Here is a 16,318-nt window from a genome sequence, read left to right on the forward strand (position 1 = left end):
CGGCTCTTCTTCCCTACAGCTACAGAAAGAACAACCAAAGCCTTGCTGAAGAAGAAGCAGTGAAGTGCGGTTTGCGCCAAGCTGAAAACCTCTGCTAAAGCATAGCAGTCGCTGAGAAATCAGAGTCGGTTCTGTGGGCTGCTTTTGTTGCTTGCCTTAGCCTAGTATTCGCAGCACGATGGGAGAAACCCGCATAGAGCGAAAGCCTCTTTGCCCAGGCATCTCCTCTGGGAAAGCACAGCATTCTTTGGGAAATCAGAGTCGGGTCTGTGGGATGATGCCTGCTCCTTGTCGGAGCTAGTCTCCACAGCACGGTGTAATAAACCCGCATGGAGCGAAATCCTCTTGGCCTGGGCTTCCCCTCATAATGAGAGAGAAGAGCGGTGACGCCTGTGGTTAGAGCCTTAAGGAAAGGGACACATCTGTCACTGCAGAGCGTCGGAAGTCTGGCTGCTAAGGAGACACGAGGGGAAGATTAGGACAGGGGAAAGGGCTTCACTCTGAGGAAGAGGTCTGGGCAGAAAGCATGCCTGTCCTGGGCCTTTGGGCCCATGGAGACAGCAGCGCCTTGGCCACCTGTCCGTGGTGGAGACATGGGTTTTCCACCAGGCGCCACCCTGAATTCGAGAAACAACTCCCAGAAAGAACTGGCCATCAGATGCCTTCTTCTCCAGGATGTGGAAGCTTGGGGGAGGCACGGGGATTAAGGAGAAGGAGTGGGACAGTTTCGCAAAGCTCCCTATTCACTGCACGGGGCAATGTGCAGGGATCCTGTCACCTCTCCTTTGCTGTGGGGAAAGCAGTGGCCTAGTCCGCGAGTCCGCCTGAACTCCAGAGTAAAAGTCCAAGCGATGCCTACACCGGGAGATGGTAGTGCGCATAGAGTGCCACCCTGGCTACGCACGCTACTGCACGGTTGTGGCTGTGTCTGCTTAGTTCAGCCTGGCAGGGTGAACCCAGGACGCGAACATTAAGCCCGGGAAAGCAAGGCCCAAGAGGCACCAGCTCTCCTACACCTCATCTTACCTGACGCGACTGAAGCCTTGCTGAGGTAGCAGCGGCGATGTGCTGTTCGCTCCAAGCCAAAGCCTCTGCGAAAGCACAGCATTCGCTGAGAAATGTTCTGAGGGCTGCTGCTGCTTCCCTGAGACCAGTCTCGCGGTGGAAGAAACCCGCATAGAGCGAAAGCCTCTTTGCCTGGGCATCTCCCCTAGGAAATCTCAGCATTCGTTGGGAAATCAGAGTTGGGTTTGGGGATGCTGCTGCTACTTGCCTGATATAGTCTCAGCACCACAGTGGAAGACACCCGCATGGAGCGAAATACTCCTTGCTCTAGCATCCCTTCTGAGAGAGAAGCGTGGTCGCACACGTCTGTCACCGCGCTCCCCAGGAGCAAGTGTGGGGAAGGTGCAGCACGCAGCCCCCGGGGAAGACAAGGAGCCTATGGCTTTAGGGTCGGGATATGTTCGGGAAGCAAGATAGCCTGCTGTGCACGAACAGCAGGCCAGTGGCAAGACAAGTGTCACCGCTCCCTGTGCGGAGAGATGGAAGCCTGGCTGGTAAGGAGACATGAGGGGACGACTAGGCAGGGGCGCGTGCTCCACTCTGAGGAAGGAGTCTTGGCAGAAGGCACGCCTGTCCTGTGCCTCTGGTCCCAAGGGGACTGCATCTCCTTGGCCACCTGTCCCAAGGGCAGACGGGCTTGCCCCCAGGTGCCATACCCGGTACTCGCAGAAACATCCCCATGGAGAAACGGGCAGTCAGATGCCGTCTTCCACCAAGATGTGGCAGCGTTGTGGGTGGCAGGGGGTGTGCCTGGGTTGGAGTGGAGACAGTTCCCAATCCCAGTGCACAGGCCGCGTGCAGGGATCCAATCGCCTCCTCTCTCCTGTGGTGAAGGCACTGGCCTAGACTCCGAGTCTGCCGGAGCGCCTGAGCAAAAGGCAAAGCCTTACCTACACCAGGAGATGGTAATAGGCATAGAGTACCATGCTAGGCCACGCACCCTGCTGCAGGTTTGTGTCTGTGTCTGCTTAGTTCGGCTTAGCAAGGTAACCCCGGGCGCGAACTTGGAGCCCAGAAAAGCAAGGCCCAAGAGGCACCAGCTCTCCCGCGGCTCTTCTTCCCTGCCGCGACAGAGCGAATGACCATGGTCTTGCTGAGGAAGCAGCAGCGAAGTGCGGTTTGTGCCAAGCTGAAAACCTCTGCGAAAGCATAGGAGTCGCTGGGAAATCAGGTTCGGTTCTGTGGGCTGCTTTTGTTGCTTGCCTTAGCCTAGTATTTTTAGCTCGATGGGAGAAGCCCTCATAGAGTGAAAGCCTCTTTGCCTGGGCATCCCCTCTGGGAAAGCACAGCATTCTTTGGGAAATCAGAGTCGGGTCTGTGGGATGCTGCCTGCTGCTTGCCAGAGCTCATCTCCACAGCACGGTGTAATAAACCCGCATGGAGCGAAATCCTCTTGGCCTGGGCATCCCCTCTGCCTGAGAGAGAAACGCGGTAGCGCCTGTGGAAAGAGCCTTAAGGAAAGGGGCACGTCTCTTATTGCAGAGCAACGGAAGCCTTGCTGCTAAGGAAACACGAGGGGGATTTTAGGGCAGGGGAAAGGGCTCAACTCTGAGGAAGGAGTCTGGGCAGGAAGCTTGCCTGTCCTGAGCCTTTGGGCCCAAGGAGACAACAGCTCCTTGGCCACCTGTCTGTGGTGGAGACATGGGCTTGCCACCAGGTGCCTACCCTGAACTCGAGAAACAACTCCCTGTAAGAACTGGCCATCAGATGACATCTTCCTCCAGGATGTGGTAGCTTGGAGGAGGCACGGGGTTTAAGGGGAAGGAGAGGGGAACGTCTCCCAAAACTCCCTATTCAGTGCATGGGGCGGTGTGCAGGGATCCTGTCCTCTCCTTTCCTGTGGGGAAAACACTGGCCTAGTCCGCGAGTCAACCTGAGTGCCAGAGTAAAAGGCCAAGCGATGCCTACACCGGGAGATGGTAGCGTGCATAGCGTGCCATCCTAGGCTACGCATGCTACTGCACGGTTGTGGCTGTGTCTGCTTAGTTCGGCCTGGCAGGGTGAACCCAGGACGCGAACATTGAGCCCGGGAAAGCAAGGCCCAAGTGGCACCAGCTCTCCCGAAGCTCTTCTTCCCTGATGCGATTGAAGCCTTGCTGAGGTAGTAGCGGCGAAGTGCTGTTCGCTCCAAGCCAAAGACTCTGTGAAAGCACAGCATTCGCTGAGAAATGTTATGCGGGCTGCTGCTGCTTCCCTGAGCCCAGTCTCGCGGTGGGAGAAACCCGCAAACAGCGGTAGCCTCTTTGCCTGGGCATCTCCCCTAGGAAAGCTCAGCATTCGTTGGGAAATCAGAGTTGGGTTTGGGGTTGCTGCTGCTTGCCTTAGCTTGTCTACACAGCTGGTTGGAAGATACCCGCATGGAGCGAAATACTCTTTGCCCTAGAATCCCCTCTGCCTGAGAGAGAAGCGTGGTCACACATGTGTGTCACCGCGCTCCCCAGGAGCAAGTGTGGGGAAGGTGCAGCACGCTGCCCCCAGGGAAGACAAGGAGCCATTGGCCTTGGGGTCGGGAAACGCTAGGGAAGCAGGATAGCCTGCTGTGCACGAACAGGCCCTTGGCAAGACAACTGTCAACGCTCCCTGTGCTTTTCCCCTGCAAAGGAAACAGTTAACAGAGCCAAAAGATGACTGTCAGAAGTTATCTGGGAGAAGATATTTGCAAATGACATACCAGATAAAGGGCCAGTATCCAAAATCTATAAAGAGCTTATCAAACTAACACCCTAAGAACAAATAATCCAATAAAGAAATGGGTAGAGGACATGAACAGACATTTCTGCAAAGAATACATCCAAATGGCCAACAGACACATGAAAAAATGCTCCACATTAGTTGGCATCAGGGAAATACAAATCAAAACCAGAATGAGATACCACCTCACACCTTTCAGAATGGCTAAATTGAACAAGTCAGTCAATGACAGATGCTAGCGAGGATGTCGAGAAAGGGCAACCCTCCTACACTGTACGTGGGAATGCAAGCTGGTGCAACCACTCTGGAAAACAGCGTGGAAGTGCCTCAAAAACCTGAAAATAGAACTATCCTATGACCTAGTGATTGTAGTACTGGGTATATACCCTACAGATATAAACGTGGCATTCTGAAGGGACACATGCACCCAAATGTTTATAGCAGCAATGTCCACAATATTTAAACTATGGAAAGAACCTAAAGGTCCTTCAACAGATGAATCAATAAATAAGATGTGGTATATATGTACAATGGAATACTATGCAGCCATCAAAGAAATGAAAACCTGCTATGTGTGATGACGTGGATGGAACTAGAGGGTATTATGCTTGGCAAAATAAATCAATCTGAGAAAGACAACTATCCTATGATCTCCCTGATATGATGAAGTAGAGATGCAACATAGGCCGTTTTGGGTGTACGAAAAGAAAAATAAAAGAAGATGGGATTGGGAGGGAGACAAACCATAAAAGACTGAATCTCAAAAAACAGACTGAGGGTTGCTGGGGGGAGGTGTGTTGGGAGAGGATGGTGGTGGTATGGACATTGGGGAGGGCAAGTGCTATGGTGAGTGATGGTTAGTGCTGTGAAATGTGGAAACCTGGTGATTCACAGACCTGTACCCCTAGGGATAAAAACACATTATATGTTTATAAAAAATTTAAAAAAAAACTTTAAAAAATCCATTAAAGAAAAAACACATATTGCAAGCCCAGAGCTAATCTCATATTCAATCAAAAAAGTTTGAAAGTTTTCCCCTTAAAGATCAGAAAAAAAGACAAGTGTGTCCACTTTCACTACTCTCATTTGACATATTACTGGATGTCCTAGCCAGAGAAACAAGGAACACAAAGAAATAAGAGACTCCAAAAAAAAAAAAAAAAAGGAAGAAGTAATGTTTTCTTTTTGGGATAACATGAACTTACATGTTAAAAAATCCTAAAAACTTCACAAAAAATTTGAATAAACAAATTTAGTAAAGCACAAATACAGGATCAATATATAAAAGACAAGAATTTTGTTTTGTTTCATTTTTTTTTAATATGGAATGCTTCCCAGTTTTTCACGTCAACCTTGTTCAGTGATCACGCTAATCTTCTCCGCATCATTCCAATTTTAGTATATGTGCTGCCAAAGTAAGCACAAGACAGGAGCATTTTAACACTGTAATGATGAACTATCTGAAAAAATGAAGAAAACAATCTAATTCACAATAGCATCAAAAATAATAAAATACTTAGGAATAGATTTAACTAAGAAGATGAAAGATCTGTACTCCATAAACTATGACATTGATAAAGAAATTGAAGGAGACAGAAATGGAAAGATAGCTCATATTTATGAATGGTAAGAATTAACATTGTTAAAATGTCCATACTACCGAAAACCATCTGTAAATCCAATTCCTATCAAAAATCCAATGTTAGGGGTGCCTGGGTGGCTCAGTGGGTTAAGCCGCTGCCTTCGGCTCAGGTCATGATCCCAGGGTCCTGGGATCGAGCCCCGCATCAGGCTCTCTGCTCAGCAGGAAGCCTGCTTCCTCTTCTCTCTCTGCCTGCCTCTCTGCCTGCTTGTCATCTCTGTCAAATAAATAAATTAAAAATCTTAACAAAAATCCAATATTATTTTTTGACAGAAGTAAGTAAAGAATCCTAAAATTTATATGAGACCATAAAAGACAACAAATAATCAAAGCAGTTCTGAGAAAGAATGAAGAAGAGAAATTACACTTCTTGATTTGAAACTATACTACAAAGCCCTCATGCTCAAAACAATAACGTATACTGGCATAAAAACAGACCAATAAACAAGTAGAACAGAATTGAGAGTCCAGAAATAAATCCTTTCATACAGTCACCTAATACTTCACAGGGGCCAACGTATGTAATGGGTAAAGATAGTCTGTTCAATAAATGATATTTAAAACTGAATAGTCACATAAACAGTATGAAACTGGAACCTTATATCACTCATAAGTCTTAACTTGAAATAGATTAAAGACTTAAACGTGATGCATGAAACTACATTTCCTAAAGGAAAACATAGGAAAAATTCTCCTTGACATTGGTCTTGCCAATAGTTTTCTGGATACCAGACAAAAACACAAGCAAAAAAAGCAAAATTAAATAAATGGTACTACATCAAACTAAAGTTTCTGCATTGCCAAAAAAAAAAAAAGAGAGAGAGAATGAAAACACAATCCACAGAATGTAAGAAAATACTTACAAATCTTATATCTGAAAAGAGGTTAAAAACCAAGAGATACAAAGAGAAAAAATATATATAATTAAAAAAATAGCAAAAGGATCTCAATAGACTTTTTTTTTCAAAAAAGTTGTATAAATGACCAACAGGAGCATTAAAAAGTGCTCAACGTAAAAACCTCAGGGCAAAGTCATTATGTTGTTGTTGTTGTTGTTTACCTCTGAAAAACACAGCAAGATATTACTACCTATTAGAATATATAGTACCAAAAAATTGAAACTAACAAATTTTGGTAAATATTGGGGAAGATGGGGAACTTATGCACTGTGATAGGGATATATATTTGTATGGAAAACAGTATGGAGATTATTCATATTATTAAAAGTAAAATTACCATATGATTCAGTAATCCCAGTTCTAGGTATATATCTAAAGGAAACGAATTCACTGTTCAAAGACATATCTGAACTCTTATGTTTATTATAAAATTATTAACTCTAAGCAAGAGATGGAAATAACTTCAGTATCCATTAATGGATGAAAGAATAAAATAAGTATGGTAAATATATACTATGGAATACTACTTAACCATGAAAAATTAAGAAATACTGCCATTTACAACAGCATGGATGGATCTTGAAGGTGTTATACTACGTGAAATATTTCAAAGATTTTATATATTTTTTTAATTTATGTATTATGATATCCCTTACATACAGAATCTGAGGAAAAGGCAAACTAATGGAAACTTAGAGTTGAGTTGACAAGGGGTGAACCTGGTCAAAGGGTGCAAACTTGCAACTATAATATGAAAAAGTTCTGGGGATCTAATGTACAGCATGATGATCATAGTTAATATACATACTTTTTTTATTGTGCTTCCCTTTATTAAACTTTGCATATATCACATTCTTACAAGTTGAAAGTTTATAGCAATCTTGTATAAAAGAGGTCTCCTGCCACCATTTTTCTAACAACATTTGTTCATTTTGTGTCTCTCTGTCACATGTTGGTAATTCTTGCAATATTTCAAGTTTTTTCATTATTATTGTATTTGTTATGGTGATCTGTGATCAGTAATTATGACCCACTGAAAACTCAGAACCAGTTTACTTAAGGTATATACATTGTTTTTCTTTAAAAAAATAATGCTTTTGAACAGTACAGTATAGTGTTCATTTTTTATATGCACTGGGAAACATAATTTTTTATATGCAATGGGAAACCAAAAAAAATAATAATTTGACTTAGTTTATTGAGATAATCAGTTTATTGAGTCAGTCTGGAACAAAACCCACAAGATCTCTGAAGTTTATCTCTACTATACTATATACATAAAAGTTGCTAAGAGAGTAGATCTTAAAATTCCTTATGATACATGCATAAAAAGCAGTGGCAACTATACGAGATAGTAGATGTATTAACATTTTTATGTAGAATATATTGCAATAAAGATGTATACCAATTTATCAAATTGTACAAAATTTACACAATGTTAAAAGTTTGCACTGTTACAAGAAATCATTTCTTAAATTTACAAATTATAATATGTCGATTTTTTTTCAATAAAGCTGGAAAAAACTTTTTGTAGAATTAATCTATTTTTCAAAAAAGGAAGTATGAAGTAGAAACTGCAACTAACTCTGAAATAATCGAATATAAAATCCATTTTCATTATATACACTGTGACAAAAACTATTACTTAGTTTACAATGAAGGAGTACTTATGAAGCATGAAGGATGGTCTATAAATAAGGCTGAAAGAGCTCAGTTTTAAGGTTTAAATTTAAAATCTTCTTTTGAAATACTAAACTGACCACCCAGTTTTCTAAACATAAATGTCTTATCTGCATGAATTTATTTCATCCAACTCTATAATCTAGTTTCATAAGAAAGCAGCATGCAAATTTTGAATAAGACAGACTTGCTTAAGTTTCTTTATGTTCAACAGTAAAGGATACTTCCCTAAAAATAAATAGAAGAAAAATCAGCATATTTATTATGATAATTATTTTTCATAATGAGATTCATATTGAATTAGGGAATATATATCCTCAGAGGGGGTAAAGTAAAATGAAATTTATTTTGGTAAATGTGTCTGTGAATAGTCAATACAATGCCTCAATATAAATGAATATTACCATTTTGAACAATTTAATTACTATTATTAGAATTATTATCAGTATAAAAATAGGTATCATTTTAGCATGGAATATGAGACTCTCATGCTCCATGCTTCATCACATCCACACAACAACTCTGCATAATAAGTATTATCATCACCATTTCATGGGTGAAAAAACTGAGGCTAACACATTTAGATAACTGGTTTATGATTACATGGCTAGTAAAGATGCATCACACTAATTTAGGCTTTATGATTTCAGAATTGTACTCTTTCCACTGCACATTCTTTTACTCTGTAAATACTTGGCCTGTTTTCATTGAGTTCTTTAGTTTTATTCATGTGGTGATGGCTTAAAGCTTCATTTAAAGGAAGCTTAAAAAATTCATTTAACCAAAAGCTCCCAAGAATTAAAAATGTCATGGATCTAATGTAGACATGGATATCATTAGTTAATGGGTAACTATATATTTTCCAGTCTAGTGAGAGAACAATCAGAGTATTTTTCTAAGTTTTAGTCTCTCAGTGTTAAAAAGGACTTTGTTAAAATAGAAATATTTAGACAAAGGTGATCAAAAGTCTGGATCAGGTCACCTTAAGATAAATATTAGGAAACTGAGGAAACAAATGGAGATTTGAACACTGAGCTATAGTATAATGAATGGTTTCAAGTATTTAGTAGAGTATAGAAAAGCTCTTTAAAGCCTGGCCTTAGCCTAGCATTGCAGCTTCTGGGATATCTGTCTATCTATCATCTATCTATCTAGATATAAATTTGAAAACTTTTTTAACTTAAAGATTTTGAGAAATAGAACATAATCAGCACCATAGAAGATCTGTTTATGATAACAACCTAGCCCCTCCTCCCAGGTTGTTAATATTCTCTCTTATTTAATGTAACATTGTGCAAATAGACCACTACTGATCTGCCGTTATGAATGAAATAGCTATAATCATCTGTTTGCATATCCTGGTGAAAATATTCATTTAGTTCCATGTTGTATTTCTAGGAATGGACCAAATCTTTATTTAAGTTTTTTAAGTTTTCTAAATATTGTCCAACTTACCTCAAATGTTTTTATTATGGGCACTTTCATTCTTTCACATTCTTGCAAGACAATTTTACGGTTGCCCAATATGGTAAGTGTGTAATAGTATGTCATTTTAGGTTTTAATTTATTTTTAATTTAATTTAATTTAATTCCAGATTCATAATAAAGATAAACAGTTTTTATATATGAGTGGCCATTTGGATTACCCTTTCTGTAAAGTACATGCTCAAATCTTTTGATATCTTAACATTGTGTCATACTGACTTCTTTAATAGTAGATTATCTGAATGAACTTTTAGCTGTGTAGGTCTTCTCTATTTTATTTTGAACTTGTTTTCATTTCAAAATCTTTATATTTATTTTCATAATCTGCTTTTATTTTGCTTTGTCTATTATCTATCTATCTATCTATCTATCTATCATCTATCTATTTATTTCCAAGCAAGAGAGAGCGAGCAAGTGAGAGCGCAGGGAGGGATAGAAAAAGAAGGGAAAAGAATCTTAAGCAGGCTCCAGGCTCAGCACAGAGCCCAACTCTGGGCTCTATTTCACAACCCTGTCATCATGACCTGAGCCAAAATGAAAGAAACAAAATAAAATTAAGGTGTTAAAAAAAAAAAAAGGAAAAAGAATTGGAGGTTTACTTAAGTGAGCCACACAGGCACCCCTGTGGTATCTTAAATTAGCTGTCATATCTTTAAAGTTCTAGAGTATCCATTTGGTTCATTTATAAAACCTTTCTCAATATCATTTTTAGTTTCAGTTTTTTGTTCAATTTGCTTCCCCTCTCATTTCTTTGAGCAGAGTAATCAAGCCATTTTACAATCTTTATTGATCATTTTAACATCATACTTAATCCCATTTTGTCTATCCAATCTTGTTAATGGTTTTTCTTTGTGTGCTTTGTTACATTTTGCTATGTTCAAGACATTATATTTAAACTCTTATTGAGTAAGGATAATTAAGAGCTATAATAATGATATGGTCCTCCTTGGCAGGATTTTCTCTTATATCTGAGACTCTACAAGACAATCATACTCCAAATTCAGTAATTGACTTTCTCAGTTTACACAGAAGGCAAGGTAGGCTATAGTTTTATTTCTGCTTCTCCTTGTGCTTTGGGGATCTCAACTTAAATTTGGGTTGTACCAAAGTCCTCAAATTTGATTGCTTCTGGATTTTGAATTTTGTTTCTCTAGTATCAAGAGTCTATTAACAACACAGCTCAGTGTGTTTTAGCAGTTTCAAATGCTCTCATAGCTAAAATGGCTTCCGGGCATATATCTCTAGGCTCTCATTGTATTTCGTATTTTGGCCCAGTAATCCCACACTTAATTTTTATAATCATTCTGATATCTTTAATTTTAAAAGCTATTTTGTCTGTATTTTAAGTTGTCTTAAGTAGGAGTTTTTAGATCACCATTATTGGAAGCAACAACAAATATACATGAAAATGTCTGCAGTAGTTTATCACATCTTTATGGCTTTGAACTTCCATAAGATGAGGCACCCTTCTCTAATCACTTAGGCAAACTCCAATTTACCCTTTAAAAAAACACAAGAATTGCTTCATTTAAGAACATATTCAGGGATGACTCTTCCCCACTGTTCTTACCAACATTCCCACACACTCTTTGCTACCCACACCTTGTTTATGAACTTTCATTAGGTATATCAGCGTGACCAGAATTTTGATCTATTGTATTTTTGTCCTTTAGAGCTTTAATTAAATATGAATTCCATAGAAAGTCTGTCCCTTTTCTTTCAAACCTGGGTTAGTTATTTCTTCTCATTCTTTGTCAGAAGTTACTTTATTAGAGAAACTTATATCTCTATTGTGACTTTGGAGCCTTTACAGTTTTTTGACTGGAAAAATCACCCATCCCTGAGATTTTTACGCAGCTTCCTGGCTGATATTATTCAGAAATCTGTTCAAAACAGACTTTTTCAGGGAGGCCCTTTCGGACCACTCAGTTAAAAAGCCTCTTCTCAATCACTGCTCTTTTTAAAATGTGCTTATTTAGTTCAAATATGCATCACTATTAAAGAAAAACCAGTACGATTTTTTTTTTAAGTTGGCTTAACTATTATCAATCTCTCCCACTAAAATGATTCCTCTGTGCTGGGGTTTTGTTGTGCTCATCTTAGGCCAGGCACTCAATAAATTGTCTCTGAATGATTGAATTGTTTGACTCCCTTGCTAGATTCTCAACTTCATGAGGCCAAGGATTGTTCTATTCATTCCTTCTTTAACCTCAATGTCTGTTATATTGCAGTCACTTACGTGACTAATGGGAAAAATCACAGAAAGAAAGAGTTAAAACTACAGGAAAACCCTGTAGCTTCAATAACACAAAGCTTTCAAAAATTATTTAGCCCAGGAATTGAATACTGGCTGCACTTTTGATTTTTTTTTAAATGGTATTGAATTTAATTTAAATGGAAATACTTGAATGGTAGAATAATTAAAAAATTATAAAAGCAACTTGCTCCTTAAAGTAAGAATTATATAGGGCATCTCTTCTAGAAGCAAAATTTTCAAATGTCAAACATCTGAAAGCATAGAAGGAGAAGTAAGAGTGTGAATTGTGTACTTCAATGCTCTTTTCTTTATATTCAGCAAACAGCTTCATTCACACCTTTCCAATTTTTTCAACACTTTTGACAAAGCCTTCAGAGGAGTTACTGCTGATGACAACCATCACAGCTTAACAGGAGAAATTTTATAAAGAAAAATAATAGCATGTTTTCCCCAAGTTATTAAGGATATGGTGAAGCTCTGTCGGATTCAAAGGAGGAATGTGCAATTCCATGCTATATATCATAATAACTTATTTTAATAGTGGCTTTGCAATTTTTCAGATATATCCATTTACTGAAACCACTATCAAATAAACAAAACAAACAAATTAACAGGGGTTCGAGACAGAAGTTATCTAATCTAAAAACAGCACATGTTCACAGAATACACAACACATATCCCAAGTACTACTACAGGTTTCAAGTAATAGTGAAAACAAGAGTAAAAATGATTCAGACCCTACCAGTCAAATCATAAATGGGACCTTAACTGTAAATCCTTATCTTTAGATCAAAGCGGGTAATTGGGTGCTGAAGATACATTATAGAACTAATATGTTATAGAACTCCTCTGAAATGAGTCATTTATTCCATCACTTTTCCTGCACAGCTGCTGACCCATGTTTTGGTTCCTGGAAATAGCTGCTACCCTGTCATACTTCTTAAAAGCACATATATTGATAACTCTACTCATTCCTCCATTCCTCTGTGACTGTCACTGTGTTAAAATGTGGAGTCAGCTGACTCACATGGGGTGGTAATAAAGTAGATGAGTTTGCAAAGTATTTTATTATTTCTAAAAATGCAAAAACCAAATTACATTGAAATCATAAGGGGTGTTTCAGGGAGAGCTGTAGGATGTGGTTTCTTGTGTAATCCACAGAGATTAGCTCCAACACATATTTAAACTCTCCTCTAGGAGCAACCTTAGTGGTAAAGCAAGACGATAAACAGATGTATTCGCACCCTGGCACAAAATTATCACTTAGGTTTGGCTTCCTAGTCTCCTCGTGTTATTTATCTTAACTTCTCTCTGAAATCAGGGAACACAGAATCTCAATCAGTTGACATTTTTCTACTGAATTACCCAATAGTCTGATCATACCCCTAAGACTTTTTTAAATTATTTCACTCCTAATCCCAAATCTGCTTTGCTTCCTCATCTTAGTACACTGTAATTTGATTTCAAAATGAGGACAGTTGTCAGTAATGCCACATTCATTCATCTATTTTACAATTCCATGTACTTATAACTATGAAGATATGTTAATAACATCCATTCCAATAAGCCACCCTAAATTTATTATCATGAAACAAGACCTCAAGAAAGAGAATTCAAAATCATCCATGTATTTGCAACTTATTGCAATAAAGCCTCTATCAATAGACTTCCCTGTGCACATGCTGGTCAAATTGCTGGTGAAAACCAGCCAGATCTATTACAAGCTTTCTCATGGCTTCTAGGTAACCCAAGTGAGCCTTTATTGATACTGGGAAGGGATAAAGCAGGGAAGGGATAAACATTGGTGTAAGAATTGGCTAGACAAAAGTAATGACTCTCATTACAAAGTGAGTATTTTAAAGCAAAAGAGCCTGTTGGGAATATTGTTTTATAAAATAGTGGTTTTTTAAATTAACTTTTTAAAATTCAATTAGTTAACATATAGTGTACCATTAGTTTCAAATGTAGATTTCTGTTATTCATCCATAGCATATAATAGCTAATGCTCAGTACTTACTGTTATAGCTTCTTGAAAGCAGAATTTTAACCCACTGAGCCACCCAGGTGCCCTTGAAAGCAGACTTTTAGATCACATTTCCTGATTACTTCCATGTAGTACAACACTTTCCTGCTAGCAACCTTCAAACATACTGTTTCTTAGAGGAATTTCTTTAATAATAAATAAATAGGAATTTATTTAAATTTATAAATATATAAAATAAATAGGAATTTATTTAAATTTATTTAAATATTGCACACTGTTTCATTGTTCATAAATAAGGTGATGATATTATAGCCATTAGTTGGTAGCACTGATATATCACTTTCTTTTTACTTCTCAGTGCATTCTCATTACACAAAATAGATATATATTTTTAGAGAATCAGAATCTGTGGCAAACTTTTAAAAAACCCTATACAGTAAAGTTTATCATTTTAAGTAATCTCAATTATCTTCCTCAATTGTGATAGCATATCCTTCTATCTAGGCCAGATAATGTATGAGGGATTTGAAGAGACATACTTTTCTAAATTTCACTTTTCTCACCTGCAAAATGCTTATCAGGATCCTACAATAAAATACACTTACAATTTTTTGATGAAAATTTATTTATTTATTTTAAGATTTTATTTCTTTATCAGAGAGAGAGGGCGAGAGAGCAAGCACAGGCAGACAGAATGGCAGGCAGAGGCAGAGGGAGAAGCAGGCTCCCGGCCGTGCAAGGAGCTCGATGCGGGACTCGATCCCAGGATGCTGGGATTGTTACCTGAGCCAAAGGCAGCTGCTTAACCGACTGAGCCACCCAGGCGTCCATTTTGATGAAAATTTAATCTGTATAAACAATATATTTGCTGTAATGCGTGGTTCATGGAAAACATCTTATTTAATTGTAAGCAACAACAGTATTAGAAATTAAGACATGTGTCTATAATATTTAAAGTTTTAACACATAATTCCAGTGCTTTGCCTTATTTTCTCAAATCCCTTTACCACTTTCACTGACAGAGTCAAATGTACTTTTTCTACTAGTAGCCAGCTCTTTGTCTTTTGTCAGAAAGATGCCCTTGTGAATTATTTATAATAGAGATATTAGCAATAATAATAGTAATAATAAGTAGCAATGAAAATGTTAAAAAAAAGTTTTCTTAACTAATTAGGGTTCTTAGACATCAATTAGAGGAACCACTTCTGGCAAGCAAATTAATCTGCAAAACATTCCCAGAATTAACACGTCAGTCAGATACAGGGTTGTCCGTAGACTGAAAGGTGAAGCAAAAGGACTAGGTTTGGAAAATAGGTAAGGGCAGTGAAAAAAATGATCAAATTTTTGGGAAAATAAATTCTTAGGTGTCCTTTCAATGGAGTCCTGGGCATTATGTAGCAGAAACTCTGGAGATTATCTCAATCCATTGGAGTCACCCCGTTTATTAGCTTGCTATTGACAAAGTTATTTACAAACTCTAGAGCAAGAGGTAGTAATGTAGAAAACTGATGGTAATGCACAAGATTCTTGTTAACAATAATGCAAGTTAGTGATTTTTCATTAGAGAACATAAATTCTATAACCCAAATTATGGGCCCAGAGCACTTCTGCTGCACAACTCTGCTTATATCCCAAATAACCTTGTGAACTAGTTTTAATATCTGCTTCTCTTATTAATTTTTGAATAAAAATTCTTGACACAAGTATTTTATAATTGTGTGATAATCATGCATTTAATTTCTTGTAGAACAAAACACACTTTAGCATAACTAGGTTCGTTCACAGAACCAGCCTTGATAACACACTTCTATATGTTAGAAATGATGTAATAAATGTAGAATATTGGGCACTTGTTTGGTATTCTTTGCCATGTTTTGCACTATCTAAAAAGAGGTTAGTGAACTTGGATTGGAGTTAGTAGACATGGAAGAAAATAAAATATTACAGAGAAGAATACTCTTGGTCCAAAACCTAAACAGGCTGGGATTCCCATCATTTGGATGCCTGTAGCTTTACAAAAGTCAATTAAATTTTTGTATCTCCAATTAAAGTTGATTCTCCTGTACTTTTTCAAACATCTCTTGTAAAGTATTGTTTCGCAGAAAAAAAGGGATTTTGCACATGTATCTGCCTTTGTCTCTGGTCATGATCTCAGTCAGGATCCTGGGATCAAGCCCCATATCGGGCTTCCTGCTCATTAGGGAATATACTTCTCAGTCTCTCTCTGCCGCTACATCCCCCTGCCCCACTCATGCTCTCTGTCTCGATCAAATAAATAAATACAATCTTTACTTTTTTAATTAAAAATAAGATAAATAAAACAAAATAAAAGCCTGGTCTTGCTGCCCCATTTAACTCCTTTTTTTTTTGAGTTGTATTTAAAGCAGCATGAGAGAACATGAGGCTCTCAAAGTTAAAAAAAAAAAGGAAAAATTTGAGTTTTGTTAGGATTTAAGATCTTGTCTGCTAGACAAAAATGTTGGCTTTGTTAACATGTGAAAATTAACAAAAGAGAATAAGATAGAATTCTAATAATTTTTGTAGAAATTAAAAATTTCCTCCAACCCCATTACATACAGACCCATTAAGTAAATTCATTCCAATGTCCCAACCAA

At 38.3% G+C, this 16,318-nt stretch overlaps 1 non-coding gene across 1 annotated transcript; it reads right to left on the reverse strand.

Moving 5' to 3' along the window:
* Nucleotides 1-5,072: 5,072 nt before the first annotated feature.
* On the reverse strand, nucleotides 5,073-5,179 carry LOC132008344 (U6 spliceosomal RNA). Its single transcript, XR_009401615.1, has one exon. It is a non-coding gene; the product is annotated as a U6 spliceosomal RNA (small nuclear RNA).
* Between the last annotated feature and the right edge of the window lie 11,139 nt (nucleotides 5,180-16,318).

The sequence above is a fragment of the Mustela nigripes genome, unplaced genomic scaffold, assembly GCF_022355385.1.
Source record: "Mustela nigripes isolate SB6536 unplaced genomic scaffold, MUSNIG.SB6536 HiC_scaffold_120, whole genome shotgun sequence".
In the NCBI taxonomy this organism is placed as follows: Eukaryota; Metazoa; Chordata; class Mammalia; order Carnivora; family Mustelidae; genus Mustela; species Mustela nigripes.